This window comes from Mesocricetus auratus, unplaced genomic scaffold (assembly GCF_017639785.1).
Source record: "Mesocricetus auratus isolate SY011 unplaced genomic scaffold, BCM_Maur_2.0 Super-Scaffold_100010, whole genome shotgun sequence".
Classification (NCBI taxonomy): domain Eukaryota; kingdom Metazoa; phylum Chordata; class Mammalia; order Rodentia; family Cricetidae; genus Mesocricetus; species Mesocricetus auratus.
This window is the reverse complement of record NW_024429194.1, coordinates 72579247-72606371: the sequence shown is the minus strand read 5'-3', so window position 1 is coordinate 72606371 and position 27125 is coordinate 72579247. Positions and strand designations below refer to the sequence as shown.

Here is a 27125-nt window from a genome sequence, read left to right as displayed (position 1 = left end):
CAAACCAGTCTGATAGGGGCAAATCCTTCATTAAGACTTTTTTCTTCACAAGTGACTCCAGTTTGCATCAAATTGACAAAAGCCATAGAACACAAGTATCATTATTACACCATGCCATTTTCTTTCTTATCTATTTCAAAATCTCATGTTAATATTGGTGCAACTTTTAAAGCCCCATAGTCTTTGCAAAATCCAGACACTTTGAAACTTCAAAGTCTTTTTTAAAATATCACAAATCTCTTAACTGTGGGTTTCTGCAATATCAAAACCAAGTGGAATATTTTCTTATTATAAAAGGGAAGAACCAGAGAAGGAGCAAAAAGAACATCCTACAACATAAATAAAATTCCATAATTAGAAAGTCCTACAATATAAATAAAATCTCGTAATTCAATATCCAGCATCCGGACCTCCATCATTATCATCTGGGCTCCACAGGGTTCGAATAGCTTCACTTCTTTGAGTCTGCTCTCTACAGGACACACAGCACACTACCTCCACTCTCTAGCTTATTCATTTCATGGTTCCTCCATCTCTGACATGCTGGAATCTCCATGACAACTGAGACTACCCTTAAGAGGCATTATCTTGGCCTCCTTAGGTACTAAGCCTTGACTTCTCTCCAATAGAAAACAGATTCTGTGTGATTACCCTGAGAAAAGTGTTCGCTGGAAGATTTTACCTCAGTGATGCTGGTCTCTTCTTAATCACAGCTGTGTTTTCAGCCCTAACTAAACAATGTAAACTCTCCCAGTCAAACAAAGATTTTACCGAATCTGTGGGGATTTCACATCATGTACCCTAATTCTGTTCACCTCCTGATCCCACCATGTTCCCCCCCTCATCCCTGTTGTATCCCCCCCCCAGGAAACAAAACAAAACAAAGTAAGCAGGCAACCAAATAAAAGCAACAACAACAACAACAATAAAACCAAAACAGAACAAAAATGACACCGAAACAGAAAAATTTCTGCTTCTCCTTCCCTCCTGCCTCTCCATTAGCTCTTCAACCATTATGGTGGCATTTGAGGCTTCCATGTGTCATGCAGTAAACCCATCAGCTTGATTGGCAACTGTTCATTGCAATGAATCATTGGTCTGGTTCAAGGCCTCTGGTTTTTGGTACCTCGCTGGATCTTCACCAGAGCTCTTCTGGGGTATCCTGTGTCTTGGCAATCTTTCAGGTATTGTTCCACAGGACCAGTCCTTTCATGAGCTCTTGCAGGACCTAGATAGGATAGATGCTAGGGTGGTTTTGCCTTATTGATCTTGTTAATCAAAGCTTATTCTTCAGTCCTAGATTACCAAAAACCACTGGTTCTTATGCTAATATGCTAATATTGTTGTCTTATGTATATAAATATTAAAATGCATGCATATAAGGTTTTCCGCTAAAATGTATTCTTAGTCAAAAGTTTTTCTGTTTTACACAAATTAGACAATCATACTTACAGTGAACAGTAAACCTACTGGCCAATATTCCTGTTCTGCATAATAGCAAAAAGATCTTCAGGAAAATACTAGCAAAGCTAATTTAACAGTATGTTTAAAGGATCAATCCATTTACTATGATTGAGTGGAGTTCATCCAAGGATGCAAGATGGCTAAATATATAATTCAATATACATGATATATTCACACCGCCAGAATGAAGGAAAAATGCATAGATCATTTCAATAGACATCAGAAACCCATTTGATAGAATAAAAATCCTTCCCTGATGAGAAATCCTAGCTTAATAGGTTTGGAAAAAATGCACCTCAAGATAAAAAGCTATGTGACATGCCCGCAGCAGATGGCATACAGAATGGGGAAAAGACAACTTTTCTTCTGAGACCTAGAACAAGGATGGCCCTTTGGCCTGGACAAGGATTTGCATTGATAAGTACTCCAAAAATGCTATGGATGCTCATAACTACAATCTCAACACTTGAGAGAGTGAGGCAAGAGAACCGCCACGTGTTCAAGACCTTTCTGAGCCACATGGAGAGTTTAAGGTCAGTCAGGGTTCTTAAGCATGACCTTGTCTCAGCAAACAAGAAGATAAATAAAAGGGCTTCTTAAACTACAGTTAACAAAAGTAAAATGTAGACAGAGGATTACATTGAACTGAAATGTTCCTGCTTAGAACAGAAGTGATTAAACTAAATAGACATCTGAAGAAATAAAGTCCACATGTTGAAGATACTTCTGCAGTGCTATGACTACTGAAGTGCTCTTCATAATAGCCAACATCTTTCTTGAACCAAAAGAAGTATCCGTCAACTTGACAAGAGACAAAAGTATTTCATAGATACATGATAAAAAATTCCCTTGGAACATAAGAAAGAATGAAATGTCATTTATGGCACTTTAGATGAACCTGGAGGACAGCATGTTGAAGTAAATAAGTTATGTTCAAGATGACAATGTCCAGTTCCCACCTTATGCAGAGTCACAGAAGCACAGAGAATGATTACCAGAGGTGGGTCAGGAAACAAAGAAGGAGTTGAGTGGTTACAGTTAAATAGGAGGAATAAGTCTGATTGCTCTACCTCATGGTAGAATCACTACAGTTTACAATAATGAATTTTGAAACAATTAAGAGTATATTTTAGATGTTCTATAGCCGGGCGGTGGTGGCGCATGCCTTTAATCCCAGCACTAGGGAGGCAGAGGCAGGTGGATCTCTGTGAGCTCGAGGCCAGGCTGGACCAACAGCCTCCAAAACAATACAGAGAAATCCTGTCTCGTAAAACCAAAAACAAAAAAAAGAGTATATTTTCGATGTTCTTATTGCAAAGAAATACTACATGAGGACATATACCAAATACTACCATTTGATTGTTCACAATGTAATGTATATATGTATCAAAATCATACCATATTCCAAAATGTACATACATTTATGTGTAGATATAAAAAGGGATTTTTAAAATATTGATATATTACAATCAGTCACAGCTCTACCTGATGCTTGGTAGCATAAGACTTGAAACTTGCATTCAAGATGATGATTTCCTGAGAAAGTGCCTGGGAGGGAAATGAAATTGGTAGTTCAGAACAAGGATTGTGTCTGTAATACAATACTCCTCTTTTCAAGGAGGAGAGGGTTAGATTTTGGTCAATAACTGTTTTCCATACATTCCCTATACTCTTACCATTCAGCAGTGGATACTACTCATAGTTTTAGAAGATACACACCACAATCATTAATAAGAATATTTTAAACCAGGCATGGTAGCAGCACACACCCACAGTACTGGGACTTAGAGAGCAAGAGGCTCCCAGGTTCAAAGCCAATTTGGCCTACATGAGAAAACCCAAATTCAGAAAGTAAATAAAGTGGTTTTAGTGGAACTCAACGACAACACCCTCACTAAATTCTAAACTTACTGTTATAGTTAGACTCCAGCTATTTCAAGCATGTTCATAGTAGTTTCTCCTACAATCTTCAAACTCAGAAATCAGAATCTCTGGCCCCTAGCATTGCCTACTCCACTTAATTAGCACTGTGACCGTCAGTGAGTTGTTCAATCAGTATGGAACTTTGCAGTGGAGGTGCAGCAAAAGACGGCCTATGGGGATCCTACCGTATGTAAGACCAGATATGTATACTCTCTCCATTTCATTTCAATTCCAATTTGTGATTCTGGTTTTCCAGCTACTTGCCCTATGCTCAGTTTTTACCTTTGTTGTAGCACCAGACAGGCCATCTACTCCCACAGGGCTGTAAACTCAGGAGACAGCACAGTAAACATAGGCTATTTTAACAAACAACACAACTCCTAAAATGCCAATTATGGCTTTTAAAACAGAGAAACAATTATCAGTTTTGTGTATTCATACAAGCTATGCTAATCCGAGGAAGGAAGAGGGAAAAGAAGAGGCTGCCATTCCTTGGGTAGCTTGCTTACTGCAAATCAATAGTGGTACAGGGAACACGTTCTACTTTGTCTCGGAGGTGCAAGGGATTGATAGAACATGCACATTGCCTTTGAGCAATCACAGATCAAATGGCATGTAATCATGACTCTCCCTCTCTTAACGCAATCCTTTTGAAGCCAGAGCTAGACAGACTTGTTTCTGTGTGACTTTCAAGTTCTATTTCCACAGCCTTGCTTGCCAATCCGGTTGCTATGGTGATGTGTACCTCTGCAAACACTCTCCTTCCCAACAACTAAGTTACACCCTAGTGAGGAGAAGTGGCGTCTCTGGCTTAATGGTTCAGCAAAGGCCGACAGATCTATGCTCTGATTTCCAACTGAGAGGTTTTTAATGATCATTTCCGGCTGCTGGAATCTGAGAAGGTGGAATAAGAATTGTCCCAAATTTAGCAGGGTCGATCTGAAAGGCCATTTTCCTTTCAGATGAAAAGATATACACGCTGAAGTATGCTGAATTGACTTGCCACCACTGAGCTTGTTTCCCGGACACTGGAAAGGGAGACTGGCTGTTTCAAAATGAGCAAGAAGGGCTAAGTGAATAGCAGGCACCCCTCCTCCAGCGCCAGCCTTGTCCCACCTTGAATCTTCTTGCCTACCTGCTGCTACTTAAACAGTCTCCCATTCTACTGGGCTTCCTCCCATTTGTTCCTGGGCCTCCCCCCCCCCAAAGATCTCACTATCAGGAGGCAGGGCAGTGGAAGGAGGGTCAACTCCCAGCACAGTTGAGAAGTGATCTCAGTGTCAGAGACTCTCTGATGTATTCCCCTGAATATAAGCGCATTCCGTTGGCGCTTTAGATGCAGTAACAGTGTGCGACATGGGCTAGGCAGGGTTATGAATGATTACCTGCATTAATACCTCTGTATTTATGCCAAGTTCTGAACAACAGGCTTCCAAAAGAACTCTTGAAATACAACCTATTATATTAGGTAACTTTGCAGCTTACTGAAATACAAATAACTCCAAAGACAGAAACTGCTTTTTTTCCTTTTTTTAACACATCTAGAAATTATCATAATCCACATTAGCATAATGAAAGGCTTGTGGTACTTAATTGTGTTTGGAATGAATATATGGAATACACAAATAAATCTAATGTAAAAGTCCTCTGATATGGGAAACATCTTAAATTATACAGCACATGTTTGACATATTTCATCTTTAGCTGTTTTCAGGGGGGAGGGGGAGATTTCTTTAAAGCCAAAACTACCTGTCAAACACTTCTGTGCAGGTTCTAACACAAAACCAAAAGCAAGAAAGGTCTGTGCTAATAAAATGGGCCAATAAAAGCTACATTTATGACCCCAGACTGCAAATTAAAAGGGTCGCAGTCTAGAAATAAGAACAGCTGATGGCATAAACTAATGTCAGCTCTGAGGTAATGGTGCAGCTTGAGGAGAAGCGTGGTCTCTGGCAGTTCTCCAGAAGTGAGAGGCTGAACCAGCAGATGTCGGTATCATTAGCTCCTCCACCTTGGAGACGCTGGGTTTAATTGTGATCTCCGCATAAACTTACAAATCTAAATGAATGGGTCAGATAATCACCTTTTAATATTATAGCTTTTTTTTATTCTAGGATTTAGTCCTTCATATTCTCATATTCTCTCTCTCTCTATGTGTGTGTGTGCGTGTGTATGTGCATGTGTGTGTGCGTGTGTGTGTGTGTGTGTGTTTGAAGGCATCTCAGCCAATCATGTTTATCTGTTTCTTTTTATTTGAAATTCTTCCTCTATCTATATTAAGTAAAAACAAGCAAACAAAATGCATCTCCCAATCAAAAAAAAAAAAAAGCCAGCTCATCTGCTCATCTCAGTGGCCAGTTCTCCTGTTCATCTATTCTATAGATAATCACAATTTCTTTGACCTTAATATAAAAAAGAAAACAACAAAACTCTTTCTAAATCGTATAGCTCTTCATCAAAACATATTAAAACAGATTCCTAAAGCAACTGATTCAAGTTGTCTTTCTCCTTTACCTGCCAATGAGCCCTGTATATGAGCCCTGTATTCTAGCTGCTTCTCTGTCATCTCTGTTGGCTCCTGCTATGGAGTCTTTTCCTCTGGTTTCACAATGTGGGCACTGATTGTTGGAGGTACTGAGCAGAGAACAGTCCCCTCCTCCTCCACTCCAGGATGTGGGAATGATGCCCAAGATCTACCTTCCCAACCCTTCTCTTCTAAGCCCTGCAACAGCAGTTAGAAAGTCCAGTAAATAACAGACCTAAACCATAAGTATTAGCCTTCCTTCCCACGGTAACCTTCTCCGGTGCTCAGCTCATATTCTGAATGCCTGTTTTAGGTACTACAGCACAAAATCTTGGACTTGTTTTCCATTCTCTCACTCCTGCCTCCATATAAACTTAGTTTTAGCCTTCAGGGAAAGTATAAAATTCCATTTTGTATCACTGGTCTTTTCTAGTCCATCTGTTTTAATTCAGATTTCTTCTACCTTCCAAGCACACTGAGGTTACTCTAGTTAACCAAACCTGTACATCCTTTAGTGACTAAGCCACATGATAGACAGCATCACACAAAGTAGTAGATTTTTAAATCCTTCCACATGTTGTAAGCAGCAGATATGGCATATCTCCGTTTGATTGTTGATAGTTTTCATGTCACCTAATCTAATACTACAACTCACACACTGCTGGTGGAAATACACAATGGCCTAACTGTTGCTTGATAATTTCTTATAAATAAGGTATATATATGCCTACCTTACATCCTAGCTATCCTATTCCTATTTATACAAAAGCATTCATTTAATCACTTTTTCTCGCCCTAAAGAAAATTAACCAAATCCTAAAGCAATGTTTTTCTACATGAAACAATATTGTATACATCTTGGATGTTTCACAGTTTTCTCAACCAAGTATTTTTCAAGTGCTTCAAAGAAGCAGAACTCAGGGAATAGTGTGTTTGCAGAAACAGGCACATCCTCTCTGATTACATTAAAGAAACCTGCACAGCTAGAGTGCTAACTTCATTATTCCCCACAAAGAAATTGAACCTGCCTTTAGCTGTATTGGCAGACATGATGTGTCTTAAGTTTACTCACTGTCTTGTTGATCCAGCTGTTCCTTTTACAGTAGCCAGAACTAATGAACGCAGGGAAAAGGTGACAGCTGGGAAGTTGCAAACAGGCCTGTTACTCATTAAATCTATACAGACCAAGTCAAGTTACTTAAGTCCTATATTAATCCACATAATATCTATGTAAAAATTATGGGAATGTAAAAGAGGATCTGGAAGAATTTGGGGGAGGGGAAATAATGTGATCAAAATATAATGTATGGAATTATTGAAGAAAAAAATTAAAGAGGAATCCATGATATACATAAGGATATGAGGGCTCAGTGGACATAGACTATCAAAGCTAAACTGCACATGATATGTTTTTCTTCTCCACAGTAATTTTCAAAAATAAAATTGAAAGAGATGAGAATTCCAGGCCCATACCTCTGGTGGATTACCAGTTCTTTTTAATTTTATAGGTACCTATAGGACTAGAAACACCAAGTTGAAAGAAATCCGGGATGAATATAGATGTCTCTACAGGCCTATTTTCATGAAGCAGAAGTCTTCGGTTGTTCTATCGGCATTAAGAACACCATACACAGTAAATTTTCCACGGCTGCCTTTTAAACACTCCAGAATGGACTGTTTCTGTTTCTCCTCATGCTGCTCTACCAGCAAGTGCTCATCACATCTATACCTAGCAGATGGAGGCTTGCTCCTCCTTTCCTTTGTTGCAACCCCACTCCCTGCTTTCTGTACCACACAAACACTGAGTATAATAAACATTTTAGCTGCTCAAAAACTGCTCTGAAATTTATGGCAGAGTCAATCCGGCACACAGATGTATCTATGCAACAGAAAGGATATTACGATAAAAAAATACTCATTAGTAACAGAGTTGAAGTTAGTAACAGCATTTCACGGTTTTGTTTTCTGTACCAACCCCCACCTCCCTGTAAGCAGAAACCCAGAATATGAATCATGCCTATTGTCACAAGAGACTGAGACTTGATTAAGCACCAGTGACTTCTCCAAGTAACAGACACAGTTTAAGAAGGACAGTTTAGTATTTCACTATAGTGGTTAGCAAATAAACATGGGCAGTTCTCGGCATGGAGTTGTGGAGGATTATTTTAGGGAAATGTTCACAGAAGAGACATTGTATGAATTGTAGCATGAAGTCAGAGTAATCATTTACCAGACATACATGAATGTAAAGGAATATTCCAGTAAGAAAAGATTTTATATCTTTCAAACACTAAAAAGCAGAAAAGTCCAAAGTGTCTATTGGATGCATTAATGAGATCAAAATTTACAAACACATTTTCCAACTCTGTGACATACTTAGACAACTTCTAAGAGAAAATATTTATCTGGATTCACAAGTTCAGAGCTTTCTACCCTTGGTCATTGTCTCCCTAATTTCTGGGTTAGTGATGAGGAAAACATCACAACAGGGCATGTGTTGTGGAGCAAATATAGTCACCTCATTGGGTAGGGAAGGAGAGGAAAAGACAAGAAGGGAGAGGGAGATGGGAAGAGGGCTATAGGAGGGAGGCAGGGGAAGAGAGGGAGAGAAGGAGAGGTAAATTAGGGCAGCAGGGAGATCAGAATACAGAATCTCACTTAAAAGCATGACCTTCTACTAGGACATCACCTCCTAAAGTGGCCACTAACTCCCAGTAGCATTAATAGTTGAGGACTAAGCTTTCAAAAAGGGACAGGTTCAGGCCCAACCACAGCACAAGAGCTGGTAATGTAAAGGCAAGTGTTGAAGGGTGTGTCTCAAAGTTGACAGTTTTACTATGGCTTATACAATATGAAGAAATTAATAAAACAAACCTAACAAAAATGAATATTTCAGGTTTTGTATGTTGTGTGTAAAATGTGACCAAACTATGACCTCACTGACCACAACAAATTGCTGTTCCAGAACTTAGAAAGTCTAGACATGGGCAAACTCCCTCCTCTTAGGCAGCTTCTCTATTGACAATTTACCCGATCTGATGAGTCACTGACTGATTTCCCTCCAGAGCTTCAGCTCAAATACATGCATTGTACATGCCTTCTATTTACCCTGATCTCTCAAATAAACAAACAAAAACAAGCTGAAAAGTTTCTGCACCCCGATAAGCCTCTCTACCAATGCAGCAATCCAAATCAGACCAAATCAAACCAAATTAGAAAAAGCCCATGCTCCCCAAAGAGGAGATGGAAAAAACAGAGACTGGAAAACCACACATCTGTTCTCTGGGGGACAGTTTAAATATCCTTTGGGAGTAGTCTTGAGCATCTCTGGGGAAGGGGTCACCATTTGCTGGGCTTTCAGAAATACAGCAGAGTTTGGAGAGAGATGGGGGAGAGGGGCTTGGGGTGATGCTTCCACCAGAACACAAATTTTGTACCTTCCTTTCACATACCCCATGACCCAACACAAACACAGGAGAGAGAGAGAGAGAGAGAGAGAGAGAGAGAGAGAGAGAGAGAGAGAGAGAGAGAGAGAGAGAGAGAGAGAGAGAGGGAGGGAGAGAGAAGAGAAACAGAAGCAGAGACAGAGACAGAGACCCTGGGAGAATACACTGGTCACAGAGCAGTTACCTGCTGTGCCTCTGCTTTCCCTGGCTTTGCTCCTCACAGATTAGGATCTTGTCACAGACAATTAGCAGTGAAAAGCCAAAGGATGTTATCAATGAAAAGAAAAAAGGATACAGTACTCAACAGTAGTAATGCTAAACTTCTTCCTATTGAATATAAAAACAAAACAGTCATCATTAAAAGACTAGAATTCTGAGAGTTCCAACAATGAAAGCAGCAGAATTTCTCAAGTGATAATCTGTGAGTGGCAAGTTCATACAAATTAATTATGAGTATAAAAATAGATCTAAACATAATAAGAATAGCACACTCTTCAGGTTTTCCTTAAATTAAATAGTTGTCAAATATTCATCTGATCCTCCCTCTTCCATCCATTTATGTGAATTTCATTAATCAAATTAGCATGTGAAGCCGAAGAAGAATGACAAAGAGCGAAGGGCATGCAGCAAGATAACAAATACAAGTACTCAATCCCAGACCGCAATGCAAAATAATATTAAAAATCCAAAGCTCAACAGCATGAATTTAGGAAGATTTGCATGGTACCCAGAAGTCATTTGTTATTAGTTTTTCTGCACTCACAGATAAATGAAGTCAAGAACATTTCCATTCCCCAGCTGCAGATTTTCTGAGCACGGTAGAATATTAAACAATTGGGTCGAAGCATTGTCCGATTTAGCTGCTGGTTTTGAATATAACATGAGTAATCAGCACAAAATAGCATTCTTAGACCTCTCATTGTAATCAGCATGTTATTGTTGCAGTATTATGGTATCCAAATAAAGTGAAGTCTCCTTGTTCCTAATTTTTGAATGCACTTTAAGAATAAATTACAATAATTTCCAAATGCATGAAGGACAGTTTTGTGAGATTACATCTTTCTTTTAAAAAATGATAAGGAATTGACTAATGAGTCCATCACACAGAGTCCATTAAAGGTGACAGGACAAAGATCTCTTGGAGACCTCATCAAGTGGAAACAATATACAGGATTAATTCACATCTCTTCAACTTCCCCATGTTTAAATAGGAAATGAGCTTTGAGTGACAACTTTATTTAGTGAGTCAAAGATGACTGAAATGTTTTATGAAAAGGTGCAACTTACATGCAAAACAGCAGATTTTTATTAGGAGCATTTGATGTGATACAGTGAAAAAAACTCTCATTAGATGCCAGTTAATAAAGGGCATGAAATATAAATCACTTGCAAGTTCGAGCTGCATGAAGTCGGCTGTGTTTGCAATCATAGCCTCATCCCTGTGTTTATTAATATCCATCCAATCTATTGCCGCGTCTCCTTTTATAGCTAACTCATTTGAAATCATAATAGTTTCCCATAATTTGGTTTTATTTAAAACTACTGTTGATTGTTTAGACATACATCCTTAGACATCAATTTATAACTATAATTCTTGGAGCTCAGATACTTTGATTCTGTCATAAAAACAACTTAAGTCATAAACACAGATCTCTATATGAGGTACATATCAAGCAAGGGCCACTGATATTATGTAACTCAGAAAATGGAATTCTGGACTTTGAAATGGTTAGCAAAAATAGTCCCACGTAGCTAAATTACTTAAAAATCCATTGGTAATAATAATGACTTATATAAATTTTATTATAAAAACAGAGGAACTGATATTATGTACATACTGTGTTATATTCAATAAAGTCATAAGAGGAAGTAAACCTTTAAGTGAGAATGTGTACACAAAGGCCACTTTTATCAAAGGCATCACTAATGTTCTGACAAGAACCACAAAAAGAAAACAATCACTCAATGTTTTACACTTATTTAGCAGACTTACCAACACACAGGTCTTTGTATATCAGCACACATATCCCACAAGCCTTTGTGTATTCAGAAGAATGTGCTGATAATGGAGCTTTACTCACTAGAAAGTTGGTAATATGTTAATCAAGATGTACTTCAAAAACAGGATGTGGTTAGCAAATCCACAATAAGCTAGTTTATATTCTTTTTAAAATGTGCCTGCTGAGTGTTAGGTCAATTAGGAGTGCTCCAGTTCCTTTACTGTGGGTACCTACATGTCTAACACAAGAACGTCATTGGATATAGACCAGGGAACAATACCAAGTCCAAATAACACTCCCAGAGCAATCCCCTAGTACTGAGACTGTCATGCTGCCCTGTTGAACCACCAGCAAATTGAGATCAAGACAGTTGTCTGACTACTGACACCTGTTCCAATATTTGGTTGTGTGCTGCAATCATCTTACCAATGCTTTAGTCCCTATTCTTGCTGTAAGCAAGCCGTAAACTCAAAGACACCCAGCATGATGTTTCAAGTTCAAGCCACATCCTATCAGGAGGCCCAAGATGTTGGGTTTCCTGGCTGTGAGTCTGATAACTAAGTTGAAGTGGTGATAGGTATCTCTCCATTATCACACATCATGATGAGTGGGGCATCTAAAGATCAACATCCTGTACCTATGAATCATTTGCCTGGTGTTTTACCACCCAGTCCTCATATTTACTTGAGACAAATATTTTAAACAGTTAAACTGATTTTGAATTATCTCATCCTGACTCTAAGATTCATTTTTAAGGTTCCGTCAACACCCAGAGTTACTCCCTTATCCTGCATCATATTCCTCTGAGAAGATAAATGCCTAATTCATCACATTTAATTACCAACTTTCAAATGAAGTGGTCGGTCTAACCATGCTTTTCAATAGTGGCACCTTTCTAATTTTAATCTTTAACAAGAGAACAACAGTTCTGTGGGGACCTTCTGTGATTGCGCAGCCACACACCTACTAATACCCAACTGCAATGTTTCCATTTTTTTTACCATTTTCCATAATTTACCTTCAATTTAATTATTACAGTACATCTAGAGTATAGTCTTTCCATTTTAATATTATGAAATCAAGACCCAGAAACTTGAGAATCCCCCATCGCCACATTCCTTGATCATGTTCTGTTCTCTTTGACTTCTAGGCATATTCGTAAAAAAGGGAAAACAAATGCAACGAAAGAAAAGCACATGCATTTCTGAACACAACTGGGTGTGAAAAGGGTCTGGGGAGGAAGCCATTACCTAACACCTACAGTCTGAGCTGGCTGCACTCTGCTCATCACTACTGCAAACCAGTGGGATGATACCTCAGGCCATACTAAGCATGCACCTAACGAAACATACTCTTAGTTGCTGTGAGGGTGGAGTTTAAGGAATGAGGCATGAGTGAGGATAATGGTCACCTTTGCTTTGACTGCGTTGTGCAGAGTTATAGGCTGTGTTTTGCAGAGTTATATGAAAGAATACAGCTTTGTTAATTCTATCCTGTACTCAACTGTGTGGAATCAGCCAAGTAATAACTAACTAACTTTAGTCTCAGTACAACAAAAAATTATCAACAAAGGGAAAACCAGTACATGATTGTCTCAGTACTGCAGAAAATTGTCAACAAGGAGAAAACCAGTATGTGATTAAAATTTTACTCTGCAAGTCCTAATAAATTGTCTTGATGATGGAATATTTTTATATGAAATTAAGCAGAACTTTGAAATGACTACTAAGATATCACAATTTTTAAAAAAGCAATAAGGGATGACTTACTTCTCTGTAGAGAACACCTCAGATGATCTCAGATGGCTGGATGCACACATTCTGAGCTCCTGCTCCCTAATACTCTAGGGGATAGAAGAAGAGTAATGAATCAAGTCTTTCCCAAAATAGAATAAGGAATAGAAGGTTCCCTTTGGTTTGAATTTATGTTTAATTTCCATCAAGTTTGCTTTTTTCTGGGAGACATGTACCCTGCAAAGTTTTCACCTCTCTGACCCATTATGCCAATCTATCTCTTTCCTCTTCATCTAAAGTCAGAATTGGCAGCATGCTCCTTATACCATGAACTACTTGTAAATGACATGCAGCAGAAGAAAGACACAGCAGTTAAATGTACAAAAATAAATTTTCTTGGCTTACTGGGGGAGCCAACAAATATCTATGAGTAATGCCCCTATATCACAAGCTAGCAGGGCACTTAATAAAACCCAAACAACTGTCACATGCAGGTTATAAGGTCATTTCTCACATATAAGATAAACTAGAAATCTATCCAAAGGATAGAATCAGGGAGAATGTTATGAAGTTTGTTGGAAAATAGCGAATGAGCTTCATGTGTTATTTCATTTCCCAAGGGCACTTTGATAAGCATACACACAGCTTGTCAGTGCATCCTGGGATCCCGGTGCTTGGGCAATGCAGAAAACAAGCAAGTTCAAATCCATAAATACCATTTAGTAGCAAATTAGATATTTGCCACAGAAGACAGGAAGACAAATAAGTAAAATAAAACTGTATATTGTCTCTACTGCCAACAATGTGGGAGATGATGGAAATGTAAAAAAGAAAATGAAGATACTGTCCTTCAAGAAGGTAATGATAAGGTTTCTATTCATAACATTTGCCTTAAAACAATCACAGAGTCTGGTGGCCATCCGTGTTTGATAGATGAGTGCACAGAACCAAGCAATGTAGGAACTCGAGTGTGTATAGATTATGGGAAATGGGAATTCACATACATGCTTTATTTAAAAAGTAACAATCATATTTCCAAATGAAGTCTGAGTCTAAAGGCTTTTAACCTGGTCCTACAACACGATTTTGTCCCAGTAGCACAACAGAAATTGTTTAGCCTGGTGATATCAGACTTCCGTGTGAATCAAGCATAGAGTTCAGTTCAGTAGTTGAGAGCTCCCCTGACATGGGCAAGGCTCTGGGTGCAATCTCCACCAAAGAAAATAAATTCTAAACTGAGCAGGAATTAAAACTAACTCTGGGTGTTTGCTGAATATGGAGATTCAGATGCCAGCTCGAGACTCCAGGTTTGGACTTGTCCTTGATTCTGAAACATGGGGGTGTGTGGAGAATCACAGTTGCCTTCCCATGGAAGGCACTAACACAGAGATGTGGCTATTCCCTTTGTTTCTCATGCCTTCATTCATACAGGTTGTTCTGTTTTCATTTTATCCTGTGTCCCTTCTGAATATTTCAGAACCATGACTGAGTTCAGGCTTCTGAGAGTGAAACACTGTATCTAGAGTCAGAATTCAATTTTGACTTACTTCGGGCAAGCAACAGTACTATAAAAAGGCTGAAAAGTGTTAATATATAACTATTTTCTTTATGTTAAAAATTAATCAAGGAACACACTAAGGTTATCAGATAAAAGAACAGGATGATCAACCAGTTTTCAATTTCAGATACATAACAAATCCATTTCTAATTTAAATGGAAAACTTCACCAGATGTTTCATACTTCCATTTGTTCAATCTGGAATTTGGAATGCTCACTAGGCAAAGCAGGCATTTGCCTTACATTTTTGGGTGACAGAGCAAAGAATACAGAGTAGGTACTTTTGAGTGTCACATTGACACAGCCAAGGCCAAAATCCCACTTGAAAGAGATCTTACAAGGTATTTCTCATGCCCTGGGAGCTGCTATTCTCTCAAACACCTAGGCATTTCCCCCAGACGATTTTATTCAATCAACACAATTCTCTACCAGTAAGATTTCTTAATATGTCCCACAGACCCTAATGAAAGATGCAAAGAGCCTGTTAATGAGTACAGCTTCACTCACTGTTGTAACTCCTTTAATGGGATGATGTACAGCCAACCCCTTCTAAGGTACCTCTGTGCCCTCCTGCTTTAAATATTCTTAATTTTTTACGTGTTGGAATAGAGCATCCTTTTTCTCTTTCTCCTTTTTATCTCTAGTTCTCCACCCTACTCCTATCCATTCCCCCAAGGAATTCTATATTGTTATTTGCAATTTGCAGCAGGTTTTTTATTTATTTTTGTTTTAGGGTGTGTGTGTTGTTGTTGTTGTTGTTGTTGTTGTTGTTGATTTTCAATCAGGGCAATACTGGCATTCAGACATTTGTGGCTGGACTATCCTGGGAAACTCAGGAACTTTAGCAGGATTGCCTCCCCCCCCCGGCCTCCAGCTTTCAGATAGCAGACACATGGACTGTGACCACTAAAACCATGTGCAGATATTACAAAGTACTGCTTATGGAGCAGACTGATTTTCTCTGAGAACTGTTGTGTCAGCCAGGATTGCTCATAATACTCCAGTTTGCCTTTCCTCCTTGCAGGGGAGAGAAAGGGAAGTAACCACCTCTTAATAGATAAATAGGAGAAAAATTGAAAATTTTTAATATGCACAAAAGGGCCCAGGGAGGTAGCCCAGCAAGGAAAGCGCCTGGCGCTTGCAAACATGAGAACCTACTTGGGGATCTCCAGAACCCATGGAAATGCCAGGTGGGTGTGGCAGCCTGGGTGTGGCAATCTGTCTGTAATCTCAGACCATTTAAACAGAAATCCCTGGAGCAATCTGGCTAGCTAGATAAGCCAGCATGGTGAGATCCAGCTTCACCAAGAGACATTGCTTCCATATAGAAAGTGAAGAGCAGTGGATAGAGATATCTGATGTCAGTGTCAGGCATCCACATGCACACACATACACATCCAGATACACACACATGTGTACCCCACACACGGACACAAAAATCAAATGTAAACTTACATACCTAAATAACACTAATTATAACAGAAAGTCTTAGAAAAATATTTTTAAGTGATGAATGATATTGCAACTAAATGATACCCAATTTAGAAAAAATGGCTTCCTGAATGCCAATTAATAAAATACAGAAGATTGTGTCAAAAATGTGGGGAAAGGGGAAACCTATTCATTGATGGTGGGGGTGCAAACTGGCCTACTCTCTACAGAAATTGGTGTGGAAGTTGCTCTGAATGTTGAAAATCTATCTACCACAAGATCTAGCTATATTAATCTGGGGCATATATCCAAAGAACTCTAGACTTGCTCATCCATGTCTATTACTGCTCTATTCGCAATAGCCAGAAATAGTTCAGATGTCTACCAACTGATGAATAGATAATACAAATGTGGATTTACACGATGAAATATTATTCAGCTGTTTAAAAACTATAGCATTTTCAGGTAAATGGATGGAGCTAGAAATAATCATCTAGAATGAGATAACCCATAACCCCAAAGACAAACATTGCACGTTTAACTCTTACAGGTGGAAGTTAGCTTTTAAGATACATGTTTCAATCCAAATAACCACAGAGGCTGTGTAGTTAGTAAGGAACCTAAGGAATCCTTCATGAAAGGGCAAATATGGTATAGTGTTACAAAGAAACAAAGGGAAAACACAAAAGAAGGATTAAGCAGGGATAGGGATGGGGTGTCAGGGTAAAGGAGGCAATATGGGGAGGGACAACTAACACTAAGAGCTTTTTGAAAAGATTGTAGAAGCTTTCTAAAATACATATGTATATGAAAGGAGGCTAAATGAAGTCACCTATAATGACGGAGACAATGCTTCAATTAGAGATCTTATGATACCATGTAAAACCTCCAGCACCTGTAGCGTTATATCTTGTTGCTTCACAGGCCAAAGGGGTCTCATGGAAGTTCTCCAAACATCACAGGCCATTGTCAAGGCTGTTGGCTGCTCTCCACAACATGACAGGAAAGCCCTATTGTGTTGGGGCCCAAATGTAATGACTCAGAATTATTCTCGGCCCAGCCAAGAATTCTAGGAGTTCAGAATTTCTATTGTCTTTTAAATGTTGGCTGGTTATCTCTGAATGGCCTGGCCATGGTGGGGAATGGCTCCTAGTTTGTGTAAAAAGATCTAGGCACTGGACAAGCCTACACCCACACTAAAGACTAGTGCATACATGTGGTCTTGAATTGCCTCTTGGATTAAAGGAAATATTTGATATCAGCTCTATACATGATAATAGATGTCTTCTGTCAGTAACCCTGCTTTTGAAAAGCTATTTAAGAGGATGCTGAAATAAACTGTGGTCCCAAGTATTGACTGAGAGCCCTCCTGAGATGACCATGACCAGATGTCTCTGTCTCATCCTTTAACGTCATTGGTAGATAGGACTTCCCTCATCCACACTCCCTCACTCAGGGTCCAATCTGGGGCTGTTTGACTGATTCTGATCACAGCCCCAAAGACATCAGTCCAGAATAGACAGCCCCTGCAGCATAGAACTGATACAGGCTGGACCTCGGCACTATTGTTGAAGACAACAACCTCTCATGTCACAGAAAATAAGAAAATGGAGCTGGTGCCCAAAAATAAGTTTTACCCCTACTGACTAGCATTCATGGTTTTGGAGGGTACTCTGACTACTACCAGGCGAGAAAGGTAATTATCAATATCACCCAGCTGCAAACTCTGAAACCTACAACATTGACCTGCCTGCATGATGCACCTGTACAACAGCGGCACAAACGTTACGGGAATAACCAACCACGCCTCCCCCACATTGGTTTTAAGGCTTACTCCATGAGATGGAACGCATACCTGACATGGCTAATGTGACAAATACTGGAACTCAGTAAGTCATGGACCTAGGGGAGAGACTACTACTGCTATTCTGCTAAAGGGACATAACAATGAAATGATTCCCAATGACATACTGCCATGCCAATAGATCAATGCCTTGCTCAACCCTCAACAGAGAAGCTTCTTCTCACAGTCAATAGTAACTGACAAAAATATCCAGGACTGGACAAGACACAGAGAGTAGGAGATTTTGGAGCACTCATCCCTAAATGGGTTGCCTTTTTCAACCCTCCTTCCAAGGCTCAGGGACATGATGTGTTAAAGGATGAGAAGTAGGTTCTAAAGCCAGAGGTGGTTAGTGACTCCAAGGAAACAGCATCATCTAGGCAAAGCAGTACTGAAGCACATACAAACCCATAGGGGCTGTGGCAAAATGCTCGAGACCTGCACAGATGAAAGCCAGGTGTGAGCCCAGCACTGAGAAGGGGAAGTGCACATAAAATCCTATTCCTAACCAAGAAACTGGTTGCGAATGATACCTGCTGGCAAGGAAAAATAAAATCGTTTTTACCAAATGGAGTGTCCCTGGGTATATTAATGACGTTTTAGGGCAGGCCCCATGCCCAGAAGTTACTGGCTACTACAGAACAAGCAGGCTTTGTGTGTGTCTGTGCGTACACACACATGCTTGCTCATGTGTGTGCATGTGCTCGAGTATAGGTATGTTTATATTATTTTGGTTTGCCTTGTTTTTGGTTTGGTTTGTTTGCTTTGATTTTGTTTTTATATATTTTTGTTTTGTTTTGTTCTATTTGCTTTGATATTCATTTTTTTGTTTTTTTTTTTTTGTGGGCGGTTTGAATGAGAACTGCCCCCATTGGCTCATTTTTCAAATACTTGGTCTCCAGTTGGAATTGTTTGGGAAGAATTAGGTGATGTGCTCTTGTTGGAGGAGCAGTGTCACTAGGGGTGGACTTTGAGGTTTTAAAATCTCATACAATTCCCAGTCAGCTCTCTTTCCACCTTCTACTTGTAAATAAAGATGCAAGCTCTCAACTACCACACTAGCACCAGACCTGCCTGCTGTCATGCCTTGATGGTCATAGAGTCCAAATTAAATGTTTTCCTTTATATGTTACCTTGGTCATGGTGTTTTCTCATGGCAATAGAAAAGTAACTAAGATATGGTTTTTCTCGTTTTTAATATTTGATGGGGGAGAAAGAGATAACAAGAATAAGATTAAAATACATTATATTAAAATAATTTTAATCTAAAAATAATTTCATAAATATGCTCTGTTACAAAATAAAATAAAAGACAGAAAAATTAAACTATAGATAGTAAATATTTACAAAATATAAACTAGCCTAGTAACAAAATGTAAGTACTGTAAAATGTTCTTCTGGTTGTAAAGCATATAAAAACCAGAATAAAAATGTGTATAGTTGCAGGAAGTTGTGGTACATACTTTTAATTCCAGCACTGGGGACACCGAGGCAGGCAAATTTCTGAGTTCAATTGGAGGTCAGCCTGGTCTACAGACTGAGTTCCAGGACAACCAGAGCTACACAGAGAAACCCTGTCTTGGGGGAAAATGTGTAACATTGTAACAGAAAATATTTTAACATTCTAATATTATTCTTCATAAATTTTTGAAGAATGAAGGAAGCTATTGCAACAGGAGTTAGTAAGTTAATAAACCAAATCTTTCAAATTATTTCAGTATCTTAAACACTTAATCTTAACACACAATGTGTAAGTGCACATTGTTCAGCAGCCTTTCTATCTGTACAGAGACAACACTTTGGTTCTGAACATTAACTCATTTATACGAGTTCCACATGCTCTCACTTGCAGAAACCATGCCTATCATGCATCCACAATGATTTTTAGAATTGTTTTTCAATGAGAGAGTGAAATACTATTTATATCTCAATTACCTAGCCTACCCTCAATTCAACAGCATACTTACTAAAGCAATTTAGTATTTATTCCACTTTTTAATGCCTTATTTTAGTTTTACAGAAACACCTCTATTTTTACACTCTTATTGTAAATAATGTGTAACTGTAAAATAAATACACATAAAGAATCAATTTCTAACAGCATGAACAATGTTGAGGGCTACTGCTCATCCTCTTGACCAGTGTAAACACTTCCTGTACAAGAGCACCTATTTTCTGCACAAACCACACTTTTGCATTATAACTATGACATCTTTCCAAAGTCACAAAGCTTTTCTCCTGTGTGTGTTTTAGAGTGTCTTTATGCTCAGGTCTGCCATCCATATTCAGCTCCTTTTATCAAAGTTGAAAGTACAGAGTGGATTTAGACTTGTGCTAACACCTCCACAAGTCCCGTGATGTCTCCTGGGATTACAGGTTCAACGCAAACAGGTGAAGTTAGTCCCTGGTAGGCACAAGCATTCTAGCCTGTGTATTCTCATGTGTCATAGATATAAGCTGATATGATATATTCAGAATATAAAATGGCATATCAAGAGGCACACACATTGATGATAGCTTTCCTACATCCAGTCTCTTTTCAAACAACACACACACACACACACACAAACTCATATTCTATCAGAGGCCACATTTCCTAGCCCCTTTGCAAACAGGTATAAATAGTTCATTATATTCCCACCAACAGTTTGTATACCCAGGAAGTAGGTGCTACTTCCCCATCTAACACCAATAGCATTAGGCATGAGCATTTCTGTTCTTCAGTCTGAGCACAGAGCAGTTCATGATCTAGGACACAGTGAAGGTTATGAGCAGACTTATTAGAGATATATCAGAAAGTATCAAGTCCCATTTTGGGTCAAGAAGAAGGAGCCAACCATACTAAGAGAATGGGAATCACTTACTAGACAAAGTCTCCTTGATATGCATCATAGATTTGTTTTTAATGAAGTATTTGTTGAAGTGCAACCTCCATGGCCCTGCCAATCAGACAAGGCAGTCTACAAGGAACTCATGGAGATATTGCAAGGCTTCAGCACAGGTGGTCATAGGGGGCTCCAGATAGTCCATGCTTAAGACATTATGGAAGGAATTGGACTGCCAGAGCCAGTACTTATACAGAGGATCTCCAGAAGGGGTTGTGAGAGCTTAGGCACATCCAACATGCAGCAACTTAAGGAAAAGTAACACTGCTTTTAATCTTCTCTTCTCCCCCATGTCTCCTCTGATCTTTAGGATAGTGTTGCACATTGACGAAACCCACATGAAACGACAAAAGAAAATTCAGGATGCCTGCTCTACCCCCAGCCAGCCTCCCATGTAGGGAAGAGAGAGAAAGAGTGGGGCTAAAATGTAAATGGAAGGTATCCAACATCAGTGGCAACAAGGACACTGAATTTGAGTCTATGCTCCACTGTGTGATAATGAACCCAAGACAAATGTCCAGCAACCATGAAACCAAGCTCCAAAAGGGTCACCACCATTGAGTCTATTGCTGGCCACATACAGTTCCGGGTCTGCTCCTGTGTTATTACTACTTTCAGGAGAGACGCACCAGGGAACGCACGCACAAACACACACACACAATTTAAATAGGAAATAAATGCAAATGGACTAAACAACAACAGCAGTTAGGGAAGTATTCTGTAAAATAAATTCAGAGACATACCACCGCTCCCTCACCAGAATGACTACATTTTTTTTAAAAGACCGGTAATGGCAAATGTTGGCAAGAATGCAGGAGTACTTGAACTTGTTTACTCCAGTACACTAGAGAGTAATCACTTTGGAAAACCAGCACTACTTATGGTCTAACAACATCTGTCTGCATTCACATGACTACATTAAAATGCATATTCAAAAGAAATAAGTGCACACCTCACAAAACACACATTACAGAATGTTCTTAGTAGTTCTCTCCACAGTCTACCTCCCAAGCCAACTAAAAGTGCTGTAATAAGAGACTGAACTAAGTTCTAGTATGTTCACAAAATAGAAAGCTGTTCAATAATAAAAGAAATGAGATGTTGTATATAACAAGGTGGGCAACTGTCCTGATTATTATGACAAGTAAAAGAAAAGGCAAAAAAGCATTTATCACAGGATTCATTTATGTGAAGCCGAAGAGCATCACACAAAATTTAGCTAACCAAAGGTGATGGACATCACTATTCTACCTATAGTGTTTACCTCTAGGGTAAGGGCACTGATGAGGGGCACTTCTGGGAATGCAGAGATAGCTCTCTGCCTTCATCAAGGTGATCGTTATGGTGTAGACCAGTGGATCTCAATCTTACCCTTTAATACAGTTTCTCCTGTTGTGATGACCCCCAACTATAAAGTTGTTTTCATTGCTACTTCATAACTGTAATTTTGCTACTTTTATGAATCATAATATAAATATCTGATATGTAGAATACTAGATATGCAACCCCTGTGAAAGGGTCATTCAATTCCCCCAAAGGGGTCGAGACCCCCAGTTTGAGAATCACTGGTGTGCAAGTGTCTAAACTGTACACTGAATGCAACTGTGCTCTCTGCCTAGTGTGTGTGTGCCTGTTGTGTCTCAACTGGAAAAAGTTAAAGGTGGTCAGACCACATTCCTCAAACTTCCTGAGTCAGGAGAACCTCATGAAATGAGCAGCTAGCAAAATGAAAATGAACATAGTCTATGGTGCAACTCTGACATGACAGACTGCCACAGACTCTAGGAGCAATTGAATTGACTCAATGCTCCTTCATAATGAGATTCTGCAAGTTTGGGTTTAGCTGAGAGCACAGAGTCTCCAAAGAAGCTATTAAGAATGGTTGAACAAGCTGTTATATCCCCTTTTGAGCATATTTTTTAATGAAAAGGATATTTGAATACCTAACTGTAAATGAAATGGATATTTAAATATACCAGTTAGGTAAGTCAATGGAGATTCATTAATGGATAATAAACTAAATCAAGGATTTTACAATGGGAAAGGATAAAAAAAACATAGAAGGTGCTTTTGGCTCGTTTACACTCAATTCAATAGTTTTCATGCAGAAGCCCAAGGGAATTTTTATTTAATTCAATCCTTGAATTGTTTCTAGCTAATGGGCCCACTCCTATTTCAGCATCATCTTCCATTAAAGGACAAGCCTGGATGTAAAAGATTGTGGAGCCTCCGTTGTTCTTGAATGATTAACACTTCTCAGATGCTTTTATTGCTCTCTTACAAAAGCAGGGATTTCATCAGCTGAGCTGGAACCTTCTAGGACTTGAGATTTACATAAATATATAGAGACAAAAATGATAAAAATATAACGGGTCCAGAGAGAAAACCACCTATGTGCTAGAAGGGGAATCTCCTGAAATCATTGGCTCCTTTATGCTGACAGACAGATAAGAATGAGATTCAGGGCCAGGCAGTGGTAGTGCACACCTTTAATCCCTCATGAGGCAGAGGCAGGCAGATATCTGAGGGTCGAGGCCAGCCTGTTCTACAGAGTGAGTCAGGGCAGCCAGGGATAACTGGAGAAACACTGTCTCAAAAAACAAACAACAAAAAAAGAACAAGATATGGTTAGAGGCGCTTCTTTGGGTCAACACATCTCATTGTGGAGACACTTTGACTGTAAAAGGCAACCAAAATATCACTCATTGAACATTCCTTTTGAAAGATGACATCGCTGTGGTAAGTAAGTAAAGCAGCTCTGGTCACTTCTTAGTTTAGAAAATAACACCAAAAAGCTTATTTCTAAAAATGAGAATTTTCACAAGGTCTCATTTGTGCCAGAATCTCTCTCAACTGGAAATGTGTGTATCACTGTCCCTCTCCTGTCTACAAATAACCATGAGAATATAATGAACAGTAATTTGTTTAGAGACTGTGCGAATTCACAAATCTGCACCCTGAGAACAAGCAGGATTGGCTGTGCTTCAGAAACTCAGAGCACTTCCAGTGTCATCAATGACAGAAGCAGGACCAGAATCTATACCCTATGCTTCTAGATCTATCTCTACCCAACCTAACAAAGGGATTTTTTCTTCTTCCTTTACTAAATAAAACTAGAAAGCATGGTTGACTATATTCCTATCTTAACAGATGAATTTATAAAACAGAATTTCTCAAGGAAACAAAAGGCTCTTTGGGGTCCACTTGTGGGGAAGCACGCAGTGAAGAATCAGAAATACACCAACTTTAGTACAGGCTCTTTACTCTTCAACCAACGAGCAATCTACAGAGGTGTAAAGAAGTGGGAATGATGATAACTGATGCTATAGGGGCTACAATATATTTATTTACCAGAGAGAGAGAGTCACACAAACTAGGAGTTAGAAGCGTGTCTGGCTTCCAAAAGAGAAGGTCCTTTTTTCTTTCGCTTCCTTTTATCTCTATCTGTGCTAATTTGCTTGTCCCTGTCCTCATGGGCGGATTTGTGGGGTTCACTCCTACAATTCCCCTTTTAATCTAAATAGAAGATTTAAATTTGATACAAACTCAAACATATACAACATATATACATAGAGGGTGATAACTAAGTTATAATCTACTTATCCTAAGCTAAACATATCCATTCCACCTAAATTCTAAACTCATCTGAAAGGGATGCCTAAGTCTGAACACCTCCTTCCATTCCCAACCCTAAAATAATTGAAAATTAACACAGGTGTAAATTATCCTCTAATATCAATAGTAGGGAGAAGGGACACCAGATAATGATGATAGCCAATGCTATAGGGGATACAATATATTTATTTACCAGAGAGAGAGAGAGAGAGAGAGAGAGAGAGAGAGAGAGAGAGAGAGAGAGAGAGAGAGAGAGAGAGAGTCACACAAGCTAGGAGTTAGAAGTGTGGCTGGCTTCCAAAAGAGGAGGTCCTTTTTCCTTTCGCTTCCTTTTATCTCTACCTGTGATAATTTACTTGTCCCCACCCTCATGGGCAGATAGCTTTGTGGGGTTCACTCCTACAATGTGGGAGTGAGTCCATGCAGATACTCCACTGTCAAGGACAATATCTATTTGCCCCTATCTGTACCTCTGCCTACCCTTCTTCCTATCCCTGTATCTAAAGTTACCTAGTGCTGGGATGGAAAACAGGCTCTTCTATTCTTCCAGTCAGCTACATTCCCAGTCCCATATGTTTACAGATATCTAGTTAATTCAGACCTATCGATAAAAATTTTCTCAGCAGAAACAGTCTCCCTGGGAAATGTGGAGAGAGTAGAGCAGGAACTCTCTAAACTCACCCATACAAGAGTCTCCAATAGTCTAGAAACTGAAAAGTCAAGTGCCGGGTCCCTACTGTCCCCTAACCTGGCCTACACATAAACATAGCATATAAGTATAACAGGAGATTTGTCATTAACTACAAACATGGAAAAGACCATAATGTTCACTCTTTTGCATCTGTGCTTCATAATTTCCAGGAGCCATGGTTAGTGCCATGGGGCCAGTTGTGTTTCTGAGGTACTGGAAACAAATTGCATGCTAGCTCTCTCTCTGGATAAAAGAGGGTTCTGCCTATCTGCTAAAGGCAGTTAAATCCTGTGAGGGGCACAGAAATGAATCTGTCTGGCACCAAAAGAAAACGCACATTTATAGCAGCTGATTTATTTGGTTGATACTCGGTATCGCTATGGTTTATAATTTTTAAGGCATGTGAACTGGGACATATTAGATATTACAGAAGGAGTAAGCTGATGATTTACAAGACTTCATATCAGGCCTGTTGACCTTCTCAATAAGAAAGGTTGGTGGTCGTAACAGCACTGAAAAACACAGCCCATGGGAATCAATTTAATGTAGAATAAACTCTTTAACAACCAGCGAGATAGCCATATCAGCTGCACCATCTGCAGATTATGCTGCTACTGTAAAAAGCACGTTTTAAAATAAAAAATTCATAGGCTTTATTTTTGAAAACATATGTTCCCATCAGAAACAATCCAGAAGCTTTTCTGATATAAGTGTCCACATTTTATAAAAACGACACGTTTAACAGCAGACAGAAGCAAGAGGGGAAAGGCCATTCCTTACACAGTAAAAAGGATGCTGGTACAATTTCTGTCCTAAAAATAAATCACTGGTCACAAAACAATGATATGCTTGTGTGCCCTTTGTTCTGCTTAGAACATATTCATCTGGTCCCCAGTGCAAATCATGCTAGTTTATGGACAAGCCGATACAATCAATAGATGGATGTGACCATTGGTGGCAACTCTTCACATTAACCTCACTCAGAAGCTGATCTTTGGAGGATTTGTCATCTCAGTGATCAGAGTCGTATGTCAAGGAAATACCAAAAAGTGGTTAATTTTAGCATCTCTCTGATATGAAAGCAAAACATCTGAAAATGTCCGTTATTATTGGCACAGATATTCCGGAAGTGTGATTACCTGTCCACCACTAGAATGGGTTTTACAGGTGGATTGTAACTTGACTGATGCTTGGATCTGGGTTTTGTCTTTCTTGCTGAGTCTCTACAGAAAAGCTCAAGCTTAATGCAAGGCTTTTGTTTATGAAACCTGATCCTCCCAGACATCGAGTCAGGTTGAATCTATATACAATAGTTGAATGAACATTGGGATGTACATTCAAAAGCACAGAGAGGGAAGTACAGCCAGCCTCCTGCCCACAGCTCGCTTGGCTGTTCTTCCTACTGTGGCAGCTGCTTTGCTGGACACTACTCTACTTTGAAGTTTTTGTTTTACTTAAAGGTGTGGCATGTGTCATTATTCTGGGATTTGTGCTACTATTCTATGCCATCTATTTGTGGCTCTGTTTCCCCATTACATAGTAACCATTCCCTAAAGTTCTATGCTTTCTCTAGGACTACCATACTATCTGGCATATAATAATCCCTTAATGACTACATTATAAATGGATTAAGTATACATATGTATACTCTGTATGATTCAGAATCACTGGAACTCACCAGAAATTTTCTGAAACTCCTCCTAAAGCTCTTCTATACGCCAAAATTTAAGCACCATTTATGATGGAACAGGTACTCTGAGCTGCTACGATGAGTCCTGTGAAGAATAAAGAAAACTTAAGATGAAGTTTTTGCCCTCAGAAAGTCCTTACTAAGAAGACGCCACAGGGCTTAAATCTGACAAGCTAAAGAGCACAAAGACTAAAGCAGCCCATGTGAGTCCATGAGTGACTGGCCTGTGAGCGAGGCAGGTAAGAATCGCTAACAAGACCAGGGCAGTTCATCAAGCTGAAGCTGTATGAGAAAAAAAGAGTCATATAATGAGTAGGATTTG

General features: G+C 39.2%; 2 long non-coding RNA genes across 2 annotated transcripts in view; one reads left to right on the top strand and one right to left on the bottom strand.

Annotated features, from left to right (window-relative positions):
- LOC121142901 overlaps window positions 1–7744 on the top strand; it is a 40817-nt gene extending 33073 nt beyond the window's left edge. The window contains exon 3 of the long non-coding RNA XR_005880037.1: window positions 7420–7744. This is a non-coding gene — a long non-coding RNA (uncharacterized LOC121142901). The remainder of the gene's footprint in view (window positions 1–7419) is intronic.
- LOC110340382 overlaps window positions 1–26888 on the bottom strand; it is a 31043-nt gene extending 4155 nt beyond the window's left edge. The window contains exons 1-2 of the long non-coding RNA XR_005880038.1: window positions 26792–26888; window positions 13127–13200 (exon numbers count right to left, since the gene is read on the bottom strand). This is a non-coding gene — a long non-coding RNA (uncharacterized LOC110340382). The remainder of the gene's footprint in view (window positions 1–13126; window positions 13201–26791) is intronic.
- Window positions 26889–27125: the final 237 nt, after the last annotated feature.